Here is a 13,976-nt window from a genome sequence, read left to right as displayed (position 1 = left end):
TAGATACTGAAGTCATTCTCTATTGAAGGTACTTTTTCTTTCAGGAGGTGCACCGTACTAACACACACTGCTCTGTAACCCTAGGGAACATTTGAACAGAGCAGAGTCTGGGGCTTCAGGCTTTGTTGGAATACTGCGCTAATGTTTTCTCAGCAAGCAGCCAGTGTCATGCTTAGCATGAAATCTGTGATGTCTGAAACAATCGTGCAGCCTTAATGATGGATACCCTGGCTGATGGCTTAAGAATAAGCTCCTCATATCTGCTCATCATTAGCCACAGATCATAGCCAGAAGACCGAGCAAAACATTGCGGGTTGGGAAAAAGCCTGCTTTTTTTTTTTTTTTTTTCTTATCCAAACAGTTCAAAAGCTATAAAATATTCCATGATGTTCAAGTCCTTCAAAGCAGCAAGTTTCTCTCCCCCTTCTCGCCGCAGGCTGTCGCTAATAGGTCTACTGGCATGAATGAGAGTGTTAAAGATGGAAATTCTTTAAGACCTAGTATTCTTTGTTCTTTGCTCAATTATGTGCCAAGCTAAAACTGAAAAACAGTTACTCTTTAATCTGGTGAGGCTTATTAAAGAAGAATTAGATAACCTGTAAGAGCAGGCTGGTTGCCCAGAAGACGGCAGAGCGCTCTTCAGAAGGAATCATCTCCATTTATTCTCAGGGTCCCAGTAGGCGTACGAAGCGCAGAGACAGATGAAAGGTAATTACAGGAGGTTTGGAGAACACAATTTTCCCCAGTCCCGTACAGCTGATAGAGAAAGCCTGCCGTCTGTCACTAGGGTAAACGATTGTGAGATAGTCCATTTTAGGGCTACTTTACCATCAGTTTCTATACTGAATAAGTTATTCCGTGTATTTATATATAAAATGTTAATTTCTGAGTGGATGAAAGATACTGTAAAGCTGAACTTTCATAATCTGACCACACAGTGACAGAAGAAGTGTTGTGATGTCACACTGGTGTGTCAAGCAGGAAAAAAATACAGGCATCCATGATAGCCCAAATCTTCAAAGCCAAGTCAAATCAAAACAGCATAAGACATAAACCCTTATTTAATAGCACTGACACCCAGGGCTGCATTTACCTTTTAAGCACTACCAGGAAGCATGGATAGAGGGGGGTCCAATTTAAAAATATGGGAGATGGTTGGGTAGGGGATCCTCTTCAAAGACACAACCTGCAGCAGTGGAGAAGGGGAGGTCTTTCTCTGTGCATGGGCTGAGCTGAAAAGGACACCTCCTCCTCTGTTGTATCACTTGCTTTGAGCACTGGTCTGTAAGGCAAGCGAGAAATGTAAAGAATAAAATAATTTAAAATGTCCTGGGAGCATTTTCTTATGAGCACAGTATCACATTAGACCCACTCACTCCCTTAAAGCAAAGCTTCCCAAACTGGCTCGGGACTCCGTATGGGATCATAAAACCTTCAGCTGGGGTCAAAGGTGCCTCAAATGGAGGCACTCTTCAGGTGCCAGCAGCAGCAGCATTAGTAGTGGAAGCCAGCGTGGGGTCTGTGAGCCAGGACGCTCTCACAGGCCCTGTAGTTGCACCGACCTTGCGTGAGTTTCTGTGGTAAGAGGAAGCCCTGCATGAGGAGAGATAAGGGCTGCTGCAGGGTCTGGGAACTTGCACAAGCCCACAGAACGCCTTTGCTGACTTTCAGTAGCAATGCTGCTGCTGCTGCTGCTGCTGCTGCTGCTGCTGCTGTTCGCAGTTCACTGTTGTGCTTGGTTCCAGCCAAAAGTGTAGGGGAGGGTTGAATGTGCATGGGCTGGCAAAGACTGCCATTGCTCCTCTCTCCTCACACACCATTGAACCTACCTTTCAGAAAAATATTGCCCCTGTCATCGGCCTGCCCTCCCTTCCCAGCAGGTGTCATCCACCTTTAGCCCAGGGCTCAAAGGAAAATATTGCCACTGACCCTGACCAAAGGCATGAAGGGTTTGAAGGTTGGATAAAGTGGAGACTGGCTATAGAGAGGGGCTGACAGAAGATTAACTGAAGGATGAAAGAGGAGCTGGGGGGGCAAGAAGGGATCAGTTGGGGGGAATGTGAAAGAAGAATTGGAGGGAAGGCTGGGAGATGAGAGAGGGAAATGGGGGATGAGACGGGAATGAGGTGAGAGGTAGGGGATCTCTGTTGGGGATGAGAGAGAATCTGTTGTGGGATACAAAAAGGGCTGGAGAGAGGGATAGGATGAAGAAGTGAGTAGCGTGGAGGCTGAGAAAGTGGATCTGCTGGAGGGGATGGAGGGTGAGAGAGGGATCAGCTGGAGTGCGGGGAAGGTGAGAAGTGATTGTTGTTGCCAATGTGTTTTGGTCATCTTCTAGGGTCATATGAATTTTCAAGTGCTAAAATGGGGTCGCATTGGCTGAAAGTTTGGGAAGCCCTGCTTTAAAGGCATAGAGGTGGGTTGGCGCAATTCTAGTTTACAGTTCTTCAAATGCTGTTGGCTGATGAGCTCCTGTGGGCAGGTCTGATGGAATGGTAGTGCTCAGGCTGAGCGAAACTTTTGATAAAGAGCTGCTGGGTAGAGGAGACAGCGACCCCTTCATCCTGGCACCCACTAGGCACCTGCCAAACTTGCCTAGTGGGAAATCTGGACCTACTGACACTCTTGCTTGAGTTTTACTTAGAAACTGTAGCATGTCTTGGATCCTTAAGACACTGTATGCTCCAATGGCCAGAAGTCAAACAACAGCTACATGCCTTACATCAGCAGGACTAGCAGAAAAACATTCAGACAAGGTATTCTTGGGCAATAAGAACCACCTCATTAGGATTCCCCCATTTTCTATTCACATGATCATCTAGTTCAGGGGTAGCCGACTCCAGTCCTCAAGAGCCACAAACAGGCCTGGTTTTCAAGATATCCACAATGAATATGCATGAGATTTGCATTTGTATATTTTGGAGGCAGCACATATACATCTATCTCATGCATATTCATTGTGGATAATCTGAAACCAGGCCTGTTTGTGGCTCTTAAAAGACTGAAGCTGGCCAACCTTGATCAAATTGCTGAAGAGATCATTAATACTCAAATTATTCTATGTGGCCAGTCCCATCATTATGAGTCACACAAAATAATGAGCTTCATGAGAGCCCCATGCAGGCCATCACACACCACATGGGCAGATGAAGAGTGAATACAGGGAAGGACACTGCCACTGAGATGGTAACTGTCATCACTAAAGAACACATGGTGACACTGTAAACCCTGAATCCCAAGTTGACGGTATTGATTCCTCTTCTCTTTCTACACATTTCTGAGGGTAGGTTGGTTGTTCATGGCTCTACCATGGTGCCTCTAATTTTTACTGCAGAGGTCTGATATCGCCTTCTGCATCACACGGCACCCAGCCTTCCCTGGTAGTCTCCCATCCAGGTACTAGGCATCAGGGCAGCTAGAAAGGGCGAGATGCTGGGCCAGAGAGGTACTAGTACATGATGTTGTTTCCAGCTTCAGCCATGGATAATAGTGAACTGACGCATGCATTCAGGTAGTGGGGGGGAGAGGTTAGTTGAGACTTGGTGATAGAATAGAGATTGGGGACTCGTGGATTGGATGAGGACTGAAGGAACACGCAGGGACTAGGAGACCGAATGAGAAATGGGGGAGGGGTGATGGACTGAACCTCTCTTCCCTCCAGTGCTGCGGGCCTGTCTTAAACCCTTCCTGCAGTTCTCAGCGATCTCAGTCTCTCTCACCTCAGCCTATCCCCACAAATCTCTCTCTTCCACGACTCACTCCCTCAGTCCATACCCACCAGTTTCTCCCTGTCCCTAACAGTGTTGCTTTCTCCCCCAGCCCATGCCCACCAGTCTCTCTCTCCTCCCACCACTCTCTTCCCCCAATCCAGCTTCACCAGTCTCTCTCTCTCTCATTCCCAGGCTGTTGCTGCTGGCCCTCCTCCACTCTTCCTAAGCCAGTGCAGGCATTCGTTGGGTGGTGACTGTAGATCCTATTCTTTTTGGGATCCAATAGCAGTGCAGACACCTGGGGGGGTGTAGGCTTTCCCCCCAGCAGTCTCTCTCTCAAGACCCCCTCCTCACCAGTATCTCTCTCATAGGTAGGAGGGCACTGAGAGAGAGAAACTGCTGGAGAGTTTGTCAATTAGAGTGAATGGCTCAAACCTGTATGCTTAGTTTTTGCCCATGTTAATCTTGGGCCTTGTGAAAAAAACAGTACTGGCTACACACTGATTCAGGATCTTTAGAAAAACGTGGCTGATTTTGCAGAAATTTTTACTTTTGTTTTTTTTGTTCCTTAGGAAAGATTCAGCAAACTGTTCAAAGTATTGCAGAGTTGATGTTAAGCTCATTGACGCAAATGCACAAGTGCATTAACCTTTTTTCCCCCGTTGATGGACAAAAACTGTGAAAACCTGTGGTGTACATTTAACATTTTTTGTTTTGTTTTTGTTTCATTAATGGTTTAATAAACTCAAAGACAAACAAAATGAAAAGAAGGGGGCCAGGATCCCCCTCTTCACCCTTAGCGAGAAAAAACTGCACCAGCACCACAAAGAAATGTAAAGATTAAAACCCCCACCTGGGCCTCCCCAAACCCATTTTACCCCATCTATGGACCTTTGGAAATACAAATGGCGCAGGAGCGATTCCCCCATTGCTCCTACCCCACAGGGTCCTTGTTCAAAATGGCACCAGCCAGGCCAGCCCAGAGGCCGCTGTCTCCTTGTGGTCCGGTATAAACAGGGGCCTTCGTTTTCAGGGTAAACTGATTTTTCCCCATACATTCCTGGATTTTTCCAAAAAATGGCAAATCCGTTTAAACGGATTTTCACTCTAACTTTCGGCTGACTGAGGAGCCGATCCAGAGCTGCGGTTGCAGGGTCTCAGGGTGTCCACCGATGTAGCATTTGAAGCGGGCCGTGCCCATCAGAAGCACTTCCCAGCAGGCTCCCTGGCCCCGCACAGAAGTGGACGTGCAGTGCTGCAGAGCACGGGGGCCTCAGTAAGCAGCTGCCGAAGGAGAGAGAGAAGCCTGGAGCCACCTCCTGTAAGGATGAATAGGGTGGGGAGAAGAGAGAGATTCTCAGAGGCAGAGGGGAGAGAAAGGGCCATGCAGGGCAGGGGATGGGGGTGGAGACAGGAATGCTGCTGAGAGGGAGAATCCGCTTAATAGTTTTATTGACCTGGGCTTCTGTCCAGCCAAATAAACCAGAAAAACAGTGAGTCACATTTTCCACTGATTTCCTCCTGTTTTTTGTTCATGACATAACAAACCCTGATAAATTCTGGGGAAAAATATAAAAAATAGAAACTGAAAATGGAGGTCCCTAAGTGCAAAGCAGGCCTCAGAGCCAGCTGGTGCCATTTTGAATTAGAACCCGGTGGGGTAGGAGCAATGGGGGGATTGCTCCTGCCTCATGTGAATTTCTAAAGAGCCATGGACAGGTTGAGATAGGTCAGAGGAGCAGGAAGGGGAGGACAGGCCCAGGTGGGGGCTTTAATTTTTAAATGTTGTGCAGTGTTGCTGCAATTCCTTTGGTGGGGGAATAGGGACCAGGCCTGGTGGCACCTTTGGAAACAAAGCAGGAAATTACTTTCCAAACCAAAGCACATCCCCAGTGAAAACCCTTTACTTCCTCTGTCCCATTGAATCAAAGCTTTCTTTGATTGCATCATGCCTTGCTAACATGCCATGCAGCCCATAAGTGACCATTAGCTGTAGCTCAGGTTGTCATCCGCCTACCCAAAGCATGCTGGGATCTGTAGTAATGTTGATTTATTTGCTAGTATGTGCCTCATTTAATTTTCCCTCCATGAGTTCAAAGTGCATTTTATATGACCTTCAACTATATTTACCCAACTATATTCAAAAGTGAAAAGACCTTCAGACTTATCAGAAGAGAAGGGAAGACTGCCTGGTAATGCTTTTCATGCAAACAGGGGTAAAAATATCTAGTATGTATGACCTCCTCTTTTTAATACTGCGATATGTAACCCTTAGTGGGGTTATTAATCTCAGGGGCACACAAACTAATTTATTTCTCTTCAGGGGTTGCTCCGGCAAGCAAATTACTCCCATGCTTGACTCCTAATCCCTAGAAGGATTCTTTTTATGGGGGGGGGGGGGGGGGGGGGGGGGGGGGGGGGGTAAGCTCTTGCTTGTGGCCTAGCCCTAGATGATGTTGAAAGGTTCCCAGTGTGTATATACTGTACTGACGCTTCCCATGAGGTGAGGGACTGTAATAACTCAGACAGGAATAGGTCTGGGTATTAAAATAACAGTTTACTGATTGGTAATCAAAAATGAAAATCTATCCATCCATCCATCTTGAAGTTACATCTGAATGTTGGTACATGTGTGGCTCTGGGTAGGTAGGAGTCCTTTTTCCAGGCATCTGCCTAGCCCCATGGCGATCTTTAATGTGCACAGCATGCCCAGTGGCTGTGAGGGAAACTTAGTGAAGGGGTCCCCAACTTTACTGCAAAAATCCTACCTTTGGTCATCTTCTCCTCAGTCACCCAGCTCGTTCTGGTGGACAGAGATCGGTTGGGGGTCTCTAAATCTTGTTCCTTCGTCTTTAGTTTATTAATATTTCTGGGTCAACTTCTCTTGGGGAAAAGTCAGGTGGGATCAGGCTGGTTCTCAGCACTGCAATCCCAGCGGGGAGGGGGGGGATCCAAAATCCTCCCCACGCTGTTCAAGTCCAAAAAATACTACTTAACGTTAAACTGGATGCATCTTATGCCCTTACTGGCTCTTGCAGCAGGATCCATCACTGGTGCTTGCTCGCCTAGGGTTTAGAGTAGGATCTTGGGTCTTTGGTTCCCTGGTGAGAGCCCTTTTGCCCCTAAAGGGTATCAGACTTAAAAATCTCTCTCTCTGTAAATTAGTTGGAGAAGGACCCTCTGGCAGGATGAGATATCACCTCTAAAAGAAACTGCATCTGGGTGAAGCTGGGAGGCCTCACCAGAGTGTAAAACTTAAACATCCTTACTCTTCCCTTGCTTCCTCAAACTGAACCCAAAATGTCATAAAATGGCTGGGCTAAATAGTCTTCAGGCATCCAATCCGGATCCTCCAGGTGGGAGGGACTGGGGGGTATGGATGGCTTCTTACTGGAGTGTAATACTACAGGGACAGGGACAACTGGTGGCCAGACTGGGAGGGTCTGCCACAGATATATAACTGAGATCCCTGATAATGAATGCTGTAAACCTGTTAATATTTTTTTTAATGCAAGATCTCTTAAAATGTATTAACTGTTATAAATAAAAAATGTACCTCAAGGATTTATTCTCAGTTTTGGTCTTTGTAGCTCCCAAACAGATCTGGTTGTAAGGATAAGCATGCTGAGTACACATATATCTATTCTTGGACTTCTACCCCCACCTTTTTCTCTAGGGAACTTAAAGTGGCTTACAACATTTCAATATAATATACAATTTAAAAAATATAGCAATGAAATTTTACAAAATACAATTTAAAAAATATAACAATTCAAAAACTGAAAAAATAAAAATAAAAGCTTGACTTGCTGGGATCTCCAGTCAGTGTTAAATACCCAGGTTAGGGCCAGGTAATTGCTCCTTTAGAGCAGCACCTTAGAATTGCCTCTTTGGAGGCAGCAGGACCTCATTTCAAACCAATAGACCAGACCTGATGGCAGGCAGGGAGCCAGAAACATTGGCTGGGTCTAGGTAAGCTGGTCCTCTCCCAGTCTTTGGCTGGCGACTTTCTACAGCAGGAAAAGGCTTAGAGCACAGTGTCACTGCTCCCTGCTCTTCCTGCACTGGTTAGTCAGTCTCATTTCAAGACCTCTGACCCAAATTGGGTGTGCTTGGGCTGGAAAAGGGGAGATGGGCAGGTAAGAAGACTAGAGACCTGCTTACATCTTTGTATTTCATTTTTTTGGAGCATGAGACACATTTATATATATTGATCAAAGAACCAAGTTAATTTTCATATCTTGGTTATCACTGAATACAGCAGCACAGAAACTGAGACACCATAGAAAGTTTTAGAGGAAAAATGTACTAGCATACAAATGAGGTCTAAATAGATTCTGGACTCTTTGTTGGCATGATAATTTGCATATGTATTGCCAATACATAAAATAGTTAAAATATAAATAAATAAAAGAAGGCTGCCCGGTGACTCAGCATAAGAATAGTGCTGTGCACTGCCATGCATAAGGTCCCTGCTTAAATCCCCAAGTCGTTTGGGACTGTGGGTGCTGCACAGGCAGCGTCTCCTGTTGGGGGTGGGAGGAAGGAAGAGGGGAAGAAAGTAATGGGCAAGGTTTAAGGATGACAACTGGTGACCAGGTTCAGGGTTCCAGATTGCAGGTCTTTTAAACAAGCATACAATTTGTGAAATCTATCCTTTCAGTCTCTTATATTTTAATATGACATTTATATAATAATATCTTTTCCTTACAATCAGTTACTATTTCAATAAAACTAAGCACACCTTTTGGTGACATATATACTTTCAATATACCTACTATTATAGTAATGAACTGACAATTAATTCTGAATTTCAAGAAATTACATATTCTTGTGCTCTATATTCTCAATCTGTAATATTTGAACTGCTAATTCTGTACTGATACACTTGATCTTCCAGTCCTTTACACCACTACTGAATTCTTGTTTAGTTTATTGTAATTTTAATTTAATTTATTAGTTATAGTTTTAATGTTATTAACTATGTTTCATTCTATAATTAATTTTGGATTGTAAAGCTTGTTGCTAATTTAATGTTCTTTGTAAACCGAGGTGATGTTTGTTAACGAGCCGCGGTATATAAAAACCCTTAAATAAATAAATAAATTTTATTTTTCTTGTTCTTATTGTGCTGCATGCTATGTTCCATGTCATGTCTTTTGTCAGGAGCATTGGAATATTTATGTATCTATTGTAACCTGCTTCGAATGGCCGGTTGCCTTGATTTGCGGTTTGTAAATACTGAAAGTAAATAAATAAGGAGCCCTGAACATGGCCTCTGGCTGAGAACTGTCACCATGATGACCAAGCTAGGTACACTGAGAGGAGAGAAGGATATAAATGGGGGGGAGTCCTTGCATAGTTGAAAATGAAGGCTCATGGTGCCAGGATCCCAATCTGGTTTGAATGAGCTGGAGGAAACTGTCAGATCCAAAAAAAGAAATAAGATAGAGAAGAAAAAAGAAAAGTATATATAACCCAGGCACCTTTCTGGGTTACCAGTAAGCCCATGGAGCATACATACAAATCAGTTAGAGAAAGATAATTAGGGGGAGGATCCATTCATTTGGCTGCCCTCCTATTGCGGGGGCTGTAATGGATATCCCCTGCTGAAGGCTTTTTAGCAGAGCGCCGCAAAGGGTGTTAGAGAGAGAGGTTGGAGTTTTCCCTAAGTTCATAGGGGAGGAGGAATAGCCTAGTGGTTAGAGCAGTGGGCTGTGAACCAGGAAACCAGCATTTGAGTCCCGCGGGACTTGCTGTGAGTCCCACTGTCACTCCTTATGACCTTGGGTAAGTCACTTAACCCTCCATTGCCTCAGGTACAAACTTAGATTGTAAGCCCTCTGGGGATAGAGAAATACCCACAGTACCTGAATGTAAACCAATGCAATATCTCAGATCAAATGTTGGTATATAAAAAAAATAAGTTACTTTTTGACCAACCTGAAGCCTTGGAAACCCTCTAAGACCCTCCAGGCTGGGTTTGGACTGCACTGCTATACTCTCCAACGGAGATACAGAGGGTTTTGTCTAAGAACTGAGTTGGATTTTGGACGTTTGAGTAAAGGAGCCCTGCTGAAGGTCCGGACCTTTCTGAGGCTCAACCACCCCACACTGAGACCTGAGAGGACTCCTTTCTACCCATGCACCTTGGGAAGGGAGGAGTCAGAGAAGCTAGGCAGGGTCCCTGCTCTATAGAGCAGACAAATAACTTTATGTACCTACCCATGCTGGACTTGCACACTGGGGTGGGGTTACAAATATAAGAACAGTAAAATAAAATTACAAAGTACAATAGAAGGGCAACTCCACGATTCTGGTAATGGTCACTATTGTCTCTGGTCTGATTTTATTTGTTTTCTGTTATGTGTCCTGTCTATCTGCCATAACTAGATTGTAAGCTCCAAGAAGCAAGCATACTTTTGTGTACAGGCACATGAGACATGGTGGGGGAAATGATTTGTGTGCATACTTTAGCTTTTCAAAAGTGTGCTCGTAAATTTACACACCAAAAATTGCACCTGCTCAGGAGCAGATGTAACTTCATGCAAGTATTTATTTATTTTGGTTTTATTTTTTAATATACTGCCAGTCTATATAAAATGCAATTGTGGCAGTTCACAATTTTAAAACATTCATAGCATTAAATGTCCACGGGCATAGCGGGACAACCCGCAGATTTTCAAAGCTTGTAAGAATAAACCTGCTTTGAAAACTCAGGCTAAAATCTGCGGATGCAAAGTAGTAGCAGCAGGCCTCACTTCAAGCCAACAGGCCAGGGCTGACTGCAGGGGCGGAGCCGGAAATGGTGGGTGGGTACAGGTAAGCTGGTCTTGGGCTATAATAAAATTATCCTCCCTAGGTCTATGCACAGCTCCATGTGCATCTGGTATATGCTATACAAATGAGGATAAGTAAATTTCTGACTTAACTTACAGGATACAACATTGTGCTGTATAAGATCCTTGTGACCTCTTACGAGATTTATACTGGATCTTAAATCAGAAGTGGCATTACCCCTTTTCCATGCATCTCTGTTGTTGTATGCATTTTGGTATATGTCAGCCAGGAGTTATGAAGACAACTAGAAGGAGGCAGAGATCGCTTTTAAGATGGAGAGGAGGAAGGAGTATTTCCAGGAGGCTCCTGAAGACAAGTAAGACAGGGGCTTGTCTCAGGGGAGAGACTGACTTGCTCAGTTCTGGTGACTCTTGAGTGTTGCCTGCCACTCTGCAGGTTGAGCCCAGTTACTAGAGACAAATTCCAGGATATGGGATCTTGAGTCATCTGTAAGAAATGACTTGAGTTGAAGAACCTTTGCTGTTGCTTTTGAATGGAGTGCCTAACAACTGTGGCCTTTTTTGACATTTGCCATCCTCTGCTTTAATTGTGGAATCTGAGGAGTGATTTTGGAATGTTCTCAGCCAGCTGAGCCTTGGAACTGGTGCTTCCTATCTATAGAGTAGAAGCCTGGAGAGCCCACCTCACACCACCTGAGAGCACAGGTGCTGTTCTCCCAGGATTATACAAATCGTTCTCCTGCTCTCTTTTTTTTTTTTTTTTGTTGGAAGACTTTTATTTTCTCTGTCAGCTTTGGGATTCTGCATCTCTTATTTTTGTATTTTTCACAATACTGGAGGAATGCATTTCTGTTTCTATTTCTCCAGTGTTGCACTGCATGCAGAGTTTGATTTCTTGGGTTTTCCGTTTCAGTTTGTCTGTATATTTCTATTTTTAATATGCAGTCACATATTCTATATTTGAGAGTCTGTCTGTGTTCTGCATGTGTGACCGAGGTGAGGTATTCTGCTAGCGTGTAGTTTCTGTGTGTGGATCGATAGCAGTCCAGTTTATTCTGTTTTCCAATCTGTACCTCCCAATGGGAGGCGTATTAATATTGAAAGGCCTGTTGTAATATTTGCAGTGCTGCTTTTCATAGACTGAGTTGTTGCTGGTTGATTCCTGGGAGTTACTGCTTTTAGTGTTATGACAGATTTGCTACATAGGTGCTGGCTGGGGTTTTTTTGCAAGTTTTTATGTTTCTTTATAAAGTACATGGTAGTGGAGGGAATTTGTTGCTGCTAATGGGGTGACACCAGAATTTTAATTATTTGAGAACATCATTCATCCAATCCTCTTTTATATAAGAGTAAAGTCTGGGGTTTATCATTAATCCAAATGAATACAAAATGAGATAAGACCACAGTAGACCATTCACCACCAATTCTGCAAACATCCCATGTCCACAGAAATACCCCCAAAATGAGAATTCTTCTCCTTACTACTCAACATACAAAAAAAGAACATTTTAATACCAGTTTTACTGGAGGCTTGAAAATGGCCAAGGGTTGCCTTATTGCCTGTAGGGCCCTTAGAGCTTTTTCTTGTAGCCAGCATAAACCTCCCAGATGCACACAATGTCAGCCAAGGCATTCATAGTCTACGGTACACTCTACTTCTTCATTTGAATTTGTACTTGAGACTTGGGAATTTTTTTTCTGGAAGATCATAATTTATGTCCTTGCCAGATTGACTTGTAGGACCCAGGATTTGCAGAAGGTCTCTGTTGTACGGGATAAAATGCCCAGGTCATCTGCATCCAGCAGGTGCTTGAACTGAATCATTTAATTTCAGGCCTGTGGCTGGGGATCTCTTCAGTAGTGTGGGGGAATCTTTCTGATGTGGATCTCAGAGGATGAAGCTTATGCTCCTCCCCTATTCTACTCCTTGCTCCTGCCTGAAGGTGCATTTTCTTTATCTGCACCTTACAGCTGATGGATAAATATATGGATTTAATTACATTATGCATTTTTATCCTGATTCCCATAGGTTAAGGCTCAGGCCAGCATGCGAGATAGAATTAGAAGCTTTTTTAAAGTTAATAGAGCAGACAAATATTCTCCCCAGTGGTGTGTGTTTCACATGTTTGTTAATCAAGGTCTGTAAAGTGAAGATGTGGTTAATGGTTCAGTACTTGGGGAGGAACCCAATCTGACTTCTGTGCAAGTGTTTTGTATTCATTAGCAACAATAATACACTTTCCTTGAGGATGCTACAGAGCAGTTTGCTAATGTTATTGTTGACACAAATCACTCTTTAATTATTTGGTTTAGAGCTAGCTCCATGTTTATAGATTGGTGTAATTAACCCCTCTGACCAAGACCTAGGGAAATGGCCAGAAAGTAGAATTGGGTTAAATTGTTTTATCAGTGCTTCCTGGTTTTGTACAGTGCTGTATCTGAGCACTTCATTGTAGTATCCTATCAGGTTCACATGCTTCTCTGGGCTTAAGTGCCTTCCTTGATTTCCTGAATTGTTATAGAGGTGTCTGTTGTTTGAAATTCTATGATTGTCCTTTCCAGCAAGATTAATTGCTCTTGGGTGTATTTTTGATCTTGTGTGGGAGCTTCAGGTTTGATTTTATTTAAAAGATTTTTAGCCTGCTGAATCCAAAGGGGCTGCAGTAAGTATGTACATAAAAAGCAAATAATATGACATCAAAGTGTTTATGGAGACAACAAATAAAATACAATATAAAAATTATAAAACCAGAGTAAAATCTGATTCATTTAAAGAAGTGCTAGATGTGCTCAGTCCAGATTTTACCATTCTGGATTGCTAACTCGGGTTTGGTGTTGGGTTAAGATCTCTTCCATATGTCCCAGAAGGAATTGTTATGCGTGGCCTCCTCATTATCTGAGGGTTGTTTTTTTTTATTTTTTTTTTCCATGTATTCAGATTTTTTTTCCATTTTAAGGTTACTTTGTATTTATTAAAAATATGTATACCACCCCCCCAAACAAAAAGATGAACATAAGAACATACGAAATGCCATGCTGGGTTAGACTAAGGTCCATCTAACCCAGCATCCTCTCTCTGACAATGGCCAGTCCAGGTCACAAGTACTCAGTGTTATGGCTGAGGGCCCAGCTAAGGCTGGTGAACCCCCACAGGGGCAGTCTAAGACTTCAGGACACATGCAGATAGGGCTGAGGATCTTTGGCCTATACTAGCCACCTCCCCCCACAGATTGGGCCCTTGGGTTCTGGCAGCCAGCAGGGCTTAGACTGTTGCTGAAGTAAGGGTGCCAGTGATGCAGAACTTGAGTCTGGAACAGGGTGCAGGTAAGTGTGGAACTCCGGAACAGACTGGAACACTGGAACAGAGTGCGGGTAAGACTGGAACATTGGAACAGACAGACAGGACAGGACAAGACTAAACAGAACAGAACTAGGAACACAAAAGCCCAAAGGTAACTGTTACGCC

Source organism: Rhinatrema bivittatum, chromosome 4 (assembly GCF_901001135.1).
Source record: "Rhinatrema bivittatum chromosome 4, aRhiBiv1.1, whole genome shotgun sequence".
In the NCBI taxonomy this organism is placed as follows: domain Eukaryota; kingdom Metazoa; phylum Chordata; class Amphibia; order Gymnophiona; family Rhinatrematidae; genus Rhinatrema; species Rhinatrema bivittatum.
This window is presented reverse-complemented; position numbering follows the sequence as displayed.